The sequence below is a fragment of the Aedes albopictus genome, chromosome 3 (assembly GCF_035046485.1).
Source record: "Aedes albopictus strain Foshan chromosome 3, AalbF5, whole genome shotgun sequence".
Lineage (NCBI taxonomy): Eukaryota > Metazoa > Arthropoda > Insecta > Diptera > Culicidae > Aedes > Aedes albopictus.
Window position 1 is genome coordinate 393,193,746 of NC_085138.1, and position 11,797 is coordinate 393,205,542.

The 11,797-nt window shown below is 44.1% G+C and overlaps 1 long non-coding RNA gene across 1 annotated transcript; it reads left to right on the top strand.

The window, feature by feature from the left end:
- The first annotated feature begins 1,019 nt into the window (after positions 1-1,019).
- Positions 1,020-3,943, top strand: LOC109402563 (uncharacterized). The gene is made up of 2 exons (XR_009998627.1): positions 1,020-1,280; positions 1,351-3,943. It is a non-coding gene; the product is annotated as an uncharacterized LOC109402563 (long non-coding RNA).
- The last annotated feature ends 7,854 nt before the right edge of the window (positions 3,944-11,797 follow it).

Below are 11,797 nucleotides of genomic sequence, written 5' to 3' on the forward strand. Positions count from 1 at the left end.
TAAAACTCACATTTTGGAAAAGTGCACAACCTCATTTATAGGTAATATTAACCCATATTTGGGTTACAATTACTCATATGTGTGTCCGCTTTACCCATATTTGAGTTTTGTTAACCTATATTTGAGTATCATTTACGCATATTTGCGGTTGTGCACTTTTTGGAAAAAAGGTAAACTGATCTAAGCGTGTAGGGTCGTTTCGAAATTCAACGATGGGTAGAAAGAACTTTGCGATGAGTTGCAATTTTTTGCCGGGATCAAAAGGAAACTACCCACTCAGAGCTTTAACGCGGTTTAGCCAAATTTGGGTTCTCGCACGAAAGAGCCGATATGAGAGAAAAGAACCTACACGCTAAGATCAGTTTACCTATTTTTCTAAAATATGGGTAAATTTTATTCAAATTAGCGTAAACTTTACGCAAATATGGGTAAATAAAACTCATATTTTGGTAAAGTGCACAACCCCATTTATTGGTAATATTAACCCATATTTGGGTTACAATTACTCATATGTGTGTCCACATTACCCATATTTGAGTTTTGTTAACCTATATTTGAGTATCATTTACGCATATTTGCGGTTGTGCACTCTTTGGAAAAAAGGTAAACTGATCTAAGCGTGTATATTTGGGTTGATTTCTGGTTCCGCGTGTAGGTTGTTTGAGTTTTCCGTTCCGTGTACGATTTTTTTCCCGCGCGCCAAGTTCATTCATATTTGGGTAACATTAATTTGTCCATTTATTTTTTTGAATAAACTGATCTTAGCGTTTTATTATACGTTTACTTAATTTGTATTTTCTTCTGCCACAGTTGGGTTGCTTTGCTTTTCACTCTCAGTCAACAATGGAAGAGAACAAAGGGAGCGTCCATAAATTACGTCACGCAAAAATTGCCCATTTTCAACCCCCCCCCCCCCCCCCCTTTGACACATTTTTTGTATGAAACCTCTGAAATTTTTTTATTGGTTGTCACACTTTTCTGAACCCCCCCCCCCCTCCCCCCTAAAAGCGTGACGTAATTTATGGATGTTTCCAAATGAGAAAGGAGACCCTAAAATAATTTCAAATAAGCTTAAAATTCAGTTACTGTGATTTTTCCGTGTGGTCGGTTATTATCTGGCCCACCCCTGCAGGGTAAAAACTACCTTTTTTAAGCAGTTTTGAGTGAGCGTGCACGGTCGGCCGTATCTTCATCTGTCAAACTTTTTCTCGGTCGGCCATGTGAGAATCCCATTTTGTACGGGAAATGGCGAAATTTTGTGAAAAAAATCTATTTAATAGGTAAGTTAAACATATACAATAATTTAAGGGACTGGAATTTTATGTTTTCCCTTTTTTCTAGCCGATACAGCTCTATCCTTGCCCAAGCAACAGGACTATCGGAGTGATGTTCCGTGGTGGCGGTGGTTGGTCATTGCCCGACCGATTCCCAAAAAAGCCAGCTGGAGGAAGTACAGCAGGTAGGTTTCTACAAGATGATGTTACTTCCTCAGTAGAAGGAAAGATCTTTCGATGGCCGGAAGCATCATTATTGTTTTCTTAAGATTCCTCCTGCTTTAGGAAGATGGTTTAGACAATAATTGTTTGAAGATTCATTAGGATTTGAAAGATGATTTCTCCTTTGACAAATAATTGGTCACATGAGAAAACATCTAATTATTTTTGTCGAAATCATCTTCCCAAAGCAGAAGGAAAAAGCAATAATGATTTTTCCGGCCTTCGAAGATCATTCCTTCTGCTGCCAAAAAAGGTTTCTCCGTTGGTCGAAAGAAGACTTTCATATTCCGTAAGCCAGAACCACCGCAAGAATCCTCTTGAAAGCAATGATTCCTCTGACTGCCGCAGGATAATTCCCCTGATTGCCAGATCGTGCAGCTGTCAAATGCGATCTCTTCTGGTAACCAGCAACTGTTGCTGAAAACATAAACTTCTGTCAACCAGGGGAATTATCCTGCGGCAGTCAGAGGAATCATTGGTTCTGGAAGATAAACGTTGTGGATCAATCTCTGAGAGTACTCGGGTAACTTCTATGTTTACATATCTCAAGACTAACTATTGAAAAAGCCACAACAACATTTTGTAAACAAACATGATCTACCAGGGGACTGTTAAATATGGTCTTGTTTTCTTACCCCGCATTAAAACTATTAAGCTGCTGTATAGTCCATTTTACGAGCCAATTTTATGAATGAATTTTGACAGGAGGTAGCGTCCAATAACACGTAAAAGTCAATATCATCATCAACATTGTTGTCACTTCGTAAAATGGCTCATTGAAAGATAGGTTGTCAGCCTGAGCCGTACGCTTGAGCCACAGTTATGTTGGCTACGAAAACATTAGTCTTGTTCAACGACCTAGGTTGAACTTGCTCGAAGTTGCTGCATCCCGCTCTTACCCGTTTGATGACAAATGGGTAAGAGCGGGATGCAGCTACTTCGAGCTAGAGACTGTATATATAGAGACATGCAAAGACGACTTCTTTTGATTGTTGTTCTTCTTCTTCGCCAGACTTTGTTTTCATAATTGTAGATTGGTTTCACTCTTTGCGGGACTGTGTTATAAACAGACTGTACTTCGAGCAAGTTTAACCTGCGTCGTTGAACAGGACTATTGCATTGGTGGGATAGGGATGCCAGTTCCTTGGTTTCTATCTACTTGATGTCTTTTGAACTCCACCCACACACCTCACCACCACTAAGGGCCGATTTCTTCACCTCGGCTTAACCGGTAAGCCAGGCTTACCCATACAGTTAAACCTGGCTTAACGCTTAAGCCAGGGTGAAGAAATCGCCCCTAACAGATCTGTTAATGGTGGTGAGATGCGTGGGTGGATCCCGGAAGGTCCTAAAACGACAGAAACGTGTTTGTTTACGCAATGTTGATGTGGCCTTTTCAAAGTTATGATCCAATGAAATGTATTTATATAATCAATATATTTGAAAATCGGAGTTTTCGACTAGCGAAGATGGATTGTTCTCAGAATCCGGACCTAACTTCGGAAATAGTGCGCTGTGTAGTATTCCTTGTCCGAATATTTCGGGTTTCAGCTGCACGGAGAATAACATTTTTCGAATATCTGTATAATGATTTTGTTGAAAAAAGATAATTATAAAATTTAATATCAGGGTGGGGCAAATTTAGTAACTGCTGAAACTATAATGAAAATTATTAACATTACAACCAACCAAAATACTATTTTGTTTTTGTTTTGTTTTAATGCTTACTGTAAGGCTTTATCGTGAATTTCCAATTAATTTACTTGGAAAATTCAATATCTGTGTGTTGCCGTTTAGAAACTGCTCAACTAGGCTCCTTAGAACTCTTTACAACACTGTGGGCCTCTACTAATAGAGAACCCCGTAATCCCCTCAAATTACCAGGAGTTGTTGTATGTATGAATGCTTTAACATTAAAAGAAATTAGCAATTAACATTTGATTATGTACAAAATTCAAGTTGTTCATTCTGCCCCACCTAGGGTGCTCACTTTTCTTCGCCTACTAAACGCAGTTCACTTTTAACCCTTATGTGGCCGACAGGGTACCCAGGACCCAACGCCCATTTAAAAAGCACGGTGTAGAAAAAAGCAAAAAGTTTGTCGGACACATAACGGTTAAGCACGTTTAAGATAACATGAAATTTTGCAATGTGTATGACTTATGTTGGAATTTCAACGATAAGCTTTTGTCGGTTAAGGTTCAGAACATGAAAATCCTTTTTTGCCAACAGCGAGCAGAATACAGACGAATAGCATTGATATTTTCAAGTATGTTCCAACACTGCAATCTCATTTTAAATAACCATTTGAATATCACACGGTGTTCGTGTAGCAAGCAAGGACTCGGTCAATATCCCTTCTTACCTCTTGTTACCATCGGCTTTGAGCTCTGGCTAACGTCGATTTATTGGCTGATGGTTCACTAATGCTGCCGATTTGATTTTATTGTGTTTGCACAAAAATCTGCATCTACCTAGGAGCTGTCCATTAATTACGTAAGGGAATTTTTACGATTTTTGGACACCCCCTCCCCCCCTTGTAAGACATTTTGTATGACAACCCAAAATTTTTTGTATGACGCGTAAGATTTATCAAACCCCCCCTCCCGCCATAAGCCCTTACGTAATTAATGGACAGCCCCCTAGTACACGTTTCCAAGAATGCGCGTTAGTCTTTTTTTGAAAGTGGAGCGTATGTATCCACTCATCGTTTCCAAGAATGCACGGTAGACTATCCCTGAATGTGGAGCATATGTATCCACTCCTCGTCAAAAATACGTGGTAGACTTTCCCTGAATGTGGAGCGTATGTATCCACTCTTCGTTTCCAAGAATGCGCGGTAGATTTCCCTGAATGTGGAGCGTATGTATCCACTCCTCGTTTCCAAGAATGCGGGGTAGACTTTCCCTGGATGTGGAGCGTATGTATCCACTCGTTGCCAAGAATGCGCGGTAGGCTTTCCGTAACTGTGGAGCGTATGTATCCACTCCTCGTTTTTAAGAATGCGCGGTAGACTTTCCCTGAATGTGGAGCATATGTATCAACTCTTCGTTTCCAAGAATTCGCGGTAGACTGTCCCTGAATGTGAAGCGTATGCATCCACTCCTCGTTTCCAAGAATGAGCGGTAGACTCTTCCTGAATGTGGAGCGTATGTATCCACTCCTCGTTTTCAAGAATGCGCGGTAGACTTTCCCTGAATGTGGAGCATATGTATCCACTCCTCATTTCCAAGAATGTGCGGTAGACTTTCCTTGAATGTGGAACGTATGTATCCACTCCTCGTTTTCAAGAATGCGCGGTAGACTTTCCCTGAATGTGGAGCGTATGTATCCACTCCTCGTTTTCAAGAATGCGCGGTAGCTTTTCCCTTAATGTGGAGCGTATGTATCCACTCCTCGTTGCCAAGAATGCGCGGTAGACTGTCCCTGAATGTGGAGCATATGTATTCACTCCTCGTTTCCAAGAATGCGCGGTAGACTTTCCCTGAATGTGGAGCGTATGTATCCACTCCTCGTTCCCAAGAATGCGCGGTAGTCTTTCCCTGAATGTGGAGCGTATGTATCCACTCCTCGTTTTCAAGAATGCGCGGTAGCTTTTCCCTTAATGTGGAGCGTATGTATCCACTCCTCGTTGCCAAGAATGCGCGGTAGACTGTCCCTGAATGTGGAGCATATGTATTCACTCCTCGTTTCCAAGAATGCGCGGTAGACTTTCCCTGAATGTGGAGCGTATGTATCCACTCGTCGTTCCCAAGAATGCGCGGTAGTCTTTCCCTGAATGTGGAGCGTATGTATCCACTCCTCGTTTTCAAGAATGCGCGGTAGCTTTTCCCTTAATGTGGAGCGTATGTATCCACTCCTCGTTGCCAAGAATGCGCGGTAGACTGTCCCTGAATGTGGAGCATATGTATTCACTCCTCGTTTCCAAGAATGCGCGGTAGACTTTCCCTGAATGTGGAGCGTATGTATCCACTCCTCGTTCCCAAGAATGCGCGGTAGTCTTTCCCTGAATGTGGAGCGTATGTATCCACTCCTCGTTTTCAAGAATGCGCGGTAGCTTTTCCCTTAATGTGGAGCGTATGTATCCACTCCTCGTTGCCAAGAATGCGCGGTAGACTGTCCCTGAATGTGGAGCATATGTATTCACTCCTCGTTTCCAAGAATGCGCGGTAGACTTTCCCTGAATGTGGAGCGTATGTATCCACTCCTCGTTCCCAAGAATGCGCGGTAGTCTTTCCCTGAATGTGGAGCGTATGTATCCACTCCTCGTTTTCAAGAATGCGCGGTAGACTGTCCCTGAATGTGGAGCATATATATCCACTCCTCGTTTCCGATAATGCGCGGTAGACTTTCCCTGAATGTGGAGCATATGTATCCACTCTTCGTTTCCAAGAATGCGCGGTAGACTTTCCCTGAATGTGGAGCGTATGTATCCACTCCTCGTTGCCAAGAATGCGCGGTAGACTTTCTCTGAATGTGGAGCGTATGTATCCACTCCTCGTTTTCAAGAATGCGCGGTAGTTTTTCCCTTAATGTGGAGCGTATGTATCCACTCCTCGTTGCCAAAAATTCGCGGTAGACTGTCCCTGAATGTGAAGCGTATGTATCCACTCCTCGTTTTCATGAATGCGCGGTAGTCTTTCCCTGAATGTAGAACGTATGTATCCACTCCACGTTTTCAAGAATGCGCGATAGTCTTTCCCTGAATGTGGAGCGTATGTATTCACTCCTCGTTGCCAAAAATGCACGGTAGACTGTCCCTGAATGTGGAGCATATATATCCACTCCTCGTTTCCGATAATGCGCGGTAGACTATCCCTGAATGTGGAGCATATGTATCCACTCTTCGTTTCCAAGAATGCGCGGTAGACTTTCCCTGAATGTGGAGCGTATGTATCCACTCCTCGTTTTCAAGAATGCGCGGTAGTCTTTCCCTGAATGTAGAGCGTATGTATCCACTCCACGTTTTCAAGAATGCGCGGTAGACTGTCCCTGAATGTGGAGCATATGTATCCACTCCTCGTTTCCAAGAATGCGCGGCAGACTTTCCCTGAATGTGGAGCGTATGTATCCACTCCTCGTTTCCTAGAATGCGCGGTAGACTTTCCCAGAATGTGGAGCGTATGTATCCACTCTTCGTTTTCAAGAATGCGCGGTAGTCTTTCCCAGAATGTGGAAAGTATGTATCCACTCTTCGTTTTCAAGAATGCGCGGTAGACTTTCCTTGAATGTGGAACGTATGTATCCACTCCTCGTTGCCAAAAATGCGCGGTAGACTTTTCCTGAATGTGAAGCATATGTATCCACTCCTCGTTTCCAAGAATGCGCGGTAGACTTTCCCTGAATGTGGAGCGTATGTATCCACTCCTCGTTGCCCAAAAATGCGCGGTAGTTTTTCCCTTAGTGTGGAGCGTATGTATCCACTCCTCGTTTCCGAAAATGCGCGGTAGACTTTCCCTGAATGTGGAGCATATGTATCCACTCCTCGTTGCCAAAAATGCGCGGTAGTCTTTCCCTGAATGTGGAGCATCTGTATCCACTCCTCGTTTCCAAGAATGTGCGGTAGACTTTCCCTGAATGTGGAACGTATGTATCCACTCCTCGTTTTCAAGAATGCGCGGTAGTCTTTCCTTGAATGTGGAGCGTATGTATCCACTCCTCGTTGCCAAAAATTCGCGGTAGTCTTTCCCTGAATGTGGAGCGCATGTATCCACTCCTCGTTTCCAGGAATGCGCGGTAGACTTTCCCTGAATGTGGAGCATCTGTATCCACTCTTCGTTTCCAAGAATGCGCGGTAGACTTTCCCTGAATGTGGAGCATCTGTATCCACTCCTCGTTGCCAAAAATGCGCGGTAGTCTTTCCCTGAATGTGGAGCATCTGTATCCACTCTTCGTTTCCAAGAATGCGCGGTAGACTTTCCCTGAATGTGGAGCATCTGTATCCACTGCTCGTTGCCAAAAATGCGCGGTAGTCTTTCCCTGAATGTGGAGCATCTGTATCCACTCCTCGTTTCCAAGAATGTGCGGTAGTCTTTCCCTGAATGTGGAGCGTATGTATCCACTCCTCGTTTCCAAGAATGCGCGGTAGTCTATGTATGAACACGCGATTATCTCTTCCGGAATGTAGAGTATAGGTTTTCGTGCTCATTGATACAAGGTAGCCTAATACAGGTTTAATTTTTTTTAATTACATATCGTGTTCTAGTGCGTATTTTTTGCTCATGTTAACATCAACAATAAACAGCACAAGTAACTCATCGTGTCGTTTAAAGCGCTCATGTCAGTGGTCTAACAATTCTTAGCGCACTAGGCACGGTTCCATTATGTCGTTTAAAGAGTTGCCACTTATGATTTTGAGCTCCGGCTAACGTCGATTTATTGGCTGATGGTTCACTATTGCTGCCGATTTGATTTTATTGTGTTTGCAAAAAATCTGTATCTAGTACTCGTTTCCAAGAATGCGCGGTAGTCTTTTTTTTGAAAGTGGAGCGTATGTATCCACTCCTCATTTCCTAGAATGCGCGGTAGACTTTCCCAGAATGTGGAGCGTATGTATCCACTCTTCGTTTTCAAGAATGCGCGGTAGACTTTCCTTGAATGTGGAGCGTATGTATCCACTCCTCGTTGCCAAAAATGCGCGGTAGACTTTTCCTGAATGTGAAGCATATGTATCCACTCCTCGTTTCCAAGAATGCGCGGTAGACTTTCCCTGAATGTGGAGCGTATGTATCCACTCCTCGTTGCCCAAAAATGCGCGGTAGTTTTTCCCTTAGTGTGGAGCGTATGTATCCACTCCTCGTTTCCAAGAATGCGCGGTAGACTGTCCCTGAATGTGGAGCGTATGTATCCACTCGTTGCCAAGAATGCGTGGTAGGCCTCCCGTAACTGTGGAGCGTATGTATCCACTCCTCGTTTTTAAGAATGTGCGGTAGTCTTTCCCTGAATGTAGAGCGTATGTATCCATTCCACGTTTTCAAGAATGCGCGATAGTCTTTCCCTGAATGTGGAGCGTATGTATCCACTTCACGTTTTCAAGAATGCGCGATAGTCTTTCCCTGAATGTGGAGCGTATGTATCCACTCCTCGTTGCCAAAAATTCGCGGTAGACTGTCCCTGAATGTGAAGCGTATGTATCCACTCCTCGTTTTCATGAATGCGCGGTAGTCTTTCCCTGAATGTAGAACGTATGTATCCACTCCACGTTTTCAAGAATGCGCGATAGTCTTTCCCTGAATGTGGAGCGTATGTATCCACTCCTCGTTGCCAAAAATGCACGGTAGACTGTCCCTGAATGTGGAGCATATATATCCACTCCTCGTTTCCGATAATGCGCGGTAGACTTTCCCTGAATGTGGAGCATATGTATCCTCTCTTCGTTTCCAAGAATGCGCGGTAGACTTTCCCTGAATGTGGAGCATATGTATCCACTCCTCGTTTCCAAGAATGTGCGGTTGACTTTCCCTGAATGTGGAGCGTATGTGTCCACTCCTCGTTTTCAAGAATGCGCGGTAGTCTTTCCTTGAATGTGGAGCGTATGTATCCACTCCTCGTTGCCAAAAATTCGCGGTAGTCTTTCCCTGAATGTGGAGCGTATGTATCCACTCCTCGTTTCCAAGAATGCGCGGTAGACTTTCCCTGAATGTGGAGCATATGTATCCTTTCCTCGTTTTCAAGATTGCGCGGTAGTCTTTCTCTAAATGTGGAGCGTATGTATCCACTCCTCGTTGCCAAAAATGCGTGGTAGACTGTCGCTGAATGTGGAGCATATGTATCCACTCCTCGTTTCCAAGAATGCGCGGCAGACTTTCCCTGAATGTGGAGCGTATGTATCCACATTTCGTTTTCAAGAATGCGCGGTATACTTTTCCTGAATGTGGAGCGTATGTATCGTTGCCAAGAATGCGCGGTAGGCTTTCCGTAACTGTGGAGCGTATGTACCAATCCTCGTTTTTGGAATGCGCGGTAGACTTTCCCTGAATGTGGAGCATATGTATCAACTCTTCGTTTCCACGAATGCGTGGTAGACTTTTCCTGAATGTGGAGCATATGTATCCACTCCTCGTTTTCAAGATTGCGCGGTAGTCTTTCTCTAAATGTGGAGCGTATGTATCCACTCCTCGTTGCCAAAAATGCGTGGTAGACTGTCGCTGAATGTGGAGCATATGTATCCACTCCTCGTTTCCAAGAATGCGCGGCAGACTTTCCCTGAATGTGGAGCGTATGTATCCACTCCTCGTTTTCAAGAATGCGCGGTATACTTTTCCTGAATGTGGAGCGTATGTATCCACTCGTTGCCAAGAATGCGCGGTAGGCTCTCCGTAACTGTGGAGCGTATGTACCAATCCTCGTTTTTGGAATGCGCGGTAGACTTTCCCTGAATGTGGAGCATATGTATCAACTCTTCGTTTCCAAGAATGCTTGGTAGACTTTCCCTGAATGAGGAGCATATATATCCACTCCTCGTTTCCGATAATGCGCGGTAGACTTTCCCTGAATGTGGAGCATATGTATCCACTCTTCGTTTCCAAGAATGCGTGGTAGACTTTTCCTGAATGTGGAGCATATGTATCCACTCCTCGTTTCCAAGAATGTGCGGTTGACTTTCCCTGAATGTGGAACGTATGTATCCACTCCTCGTTTTCAAGAATGCGCGGTAGTCTTTCCTTGAATGTGGAGCGTATGTATGCACTCCTCGTTGCCAAAAATTCGCGGTAGTCTTTCCCTGAATGTGGAGCGCATGTATCCACTCCTCGTTTTCAGGAATGCGCGGTAGACTTTCCCTGAATGTGGAGCATATGTATCCACACCTCGTTTCCAAGAATGCACGGTAGTCTTTCCCTGAATGTTGAGCGTATGTATCCACTCCTCGTTTTCAAGATTGCGCGGTAGTCTTTCTCTAAATGTGGAGCGTATGTATCCACTCCTCGTTGCCATAAAATGCGTGGTAGACTGTCGCTGAATGCGGAGCGTATGTATCCACTCCTCGTTTCCAAGAATGCGCGGTAGACTTTCCCTGAATGTGGAGCATATGTATCCACTCCTCGTTTCCAAGAATGCGCGGTAGTCTTTCCCTGAATGTGGAGCGTATGTATCCACTCCTCGTTTTTTAGAATGCGCGGTAGACTTTCCCTGAATGTGGAGCATATGTATCCACTCTTCGTTTCCAAGAATGCGTGGTAGACTTTTCCTGAATGTGGAGCATATGTATCCACTCCTCGTTTCCAAGAATGTGCGGTTGACTTTCCCTGAATGTGGAACGTATGTATCCACTCCTCGTTTTCAAGAATGCGCGGTAGACTTTCCCTGAATGTGGAGCGTATGTATCCACTCCTTGTTGCCAAAAATTCGCGGTAGTCTTTCCCTGAATGTGGAGCGCATGTATCCACTCCTCGTTTTCAGGAATGCGCGGTAGACTTTCCCTGAATGTGGAGCATATGTATCCACACCTCGTTTCCAAGAATGCACGGTAGTCTTTCCCTGAATGTTGAGCGTATGTATCCACTCCTCGTTTTCAAGATTGCGCGGTAGTCTTTCTCTAAATGTGGAGCGTATGTATCCACTCCTCGTTGCCATAAAATGCGTGGTAGACTGTCGCTGAATGCGGAGCGTATGTATCCACTCCTCGTTTCCAAGAATGCGCGGTAGACTTTCCCTGAATGTGGAGCATATGTATCCACTCCTCGTTTCCAAGAATGCGCGGTAGTCTTTCCCTGAATGTGGAGCGTATGTATCCACTCCTCGTTTTTTAGAAAGCGCGGTAGACTTTCCCTGAATGTGGAGCATATGTATCCACTCGTTTTTTAGAATGCGCGGTAATCTTTCTCTTTATGTGGAGCGTATGTATCCGATCATCGATGCCAACAATGCGCGGTAGTCTCGCTGAATTTGGAGCATATGTATCCACTCTTCATTTTCAAGAATTCGCGGTAGTCTTTCCCTGAATCAGGAGCGTATGTATCATTTTTTTTGTGTGGGGGGATTGTTTGATATGACTACGAGCCGTTTCTAGGTATTGGAAAAAAGGCTACGGGGCGAGAGCGAAGGGGGTGTCGAAAGTCGGTTGGGTCACTACCTCATTTATAAATGCTCCCAGCTCAATGCAGCTGAATGCTTTGTGACACTAGCTGCACAATCGCTAAGCCATAATTTTGTATCTCTTACTGTTTGTTGTTGTTAACGCATGTTTATATCTATATATATCATGTTTATATATTACTAACTATTATTTTGTTCTTTTCTTTTTTTTATTTTTCATGTGCCACCGAGCCGAGGATCGGAAGCTACGAGAAGCAGCGAGGTAT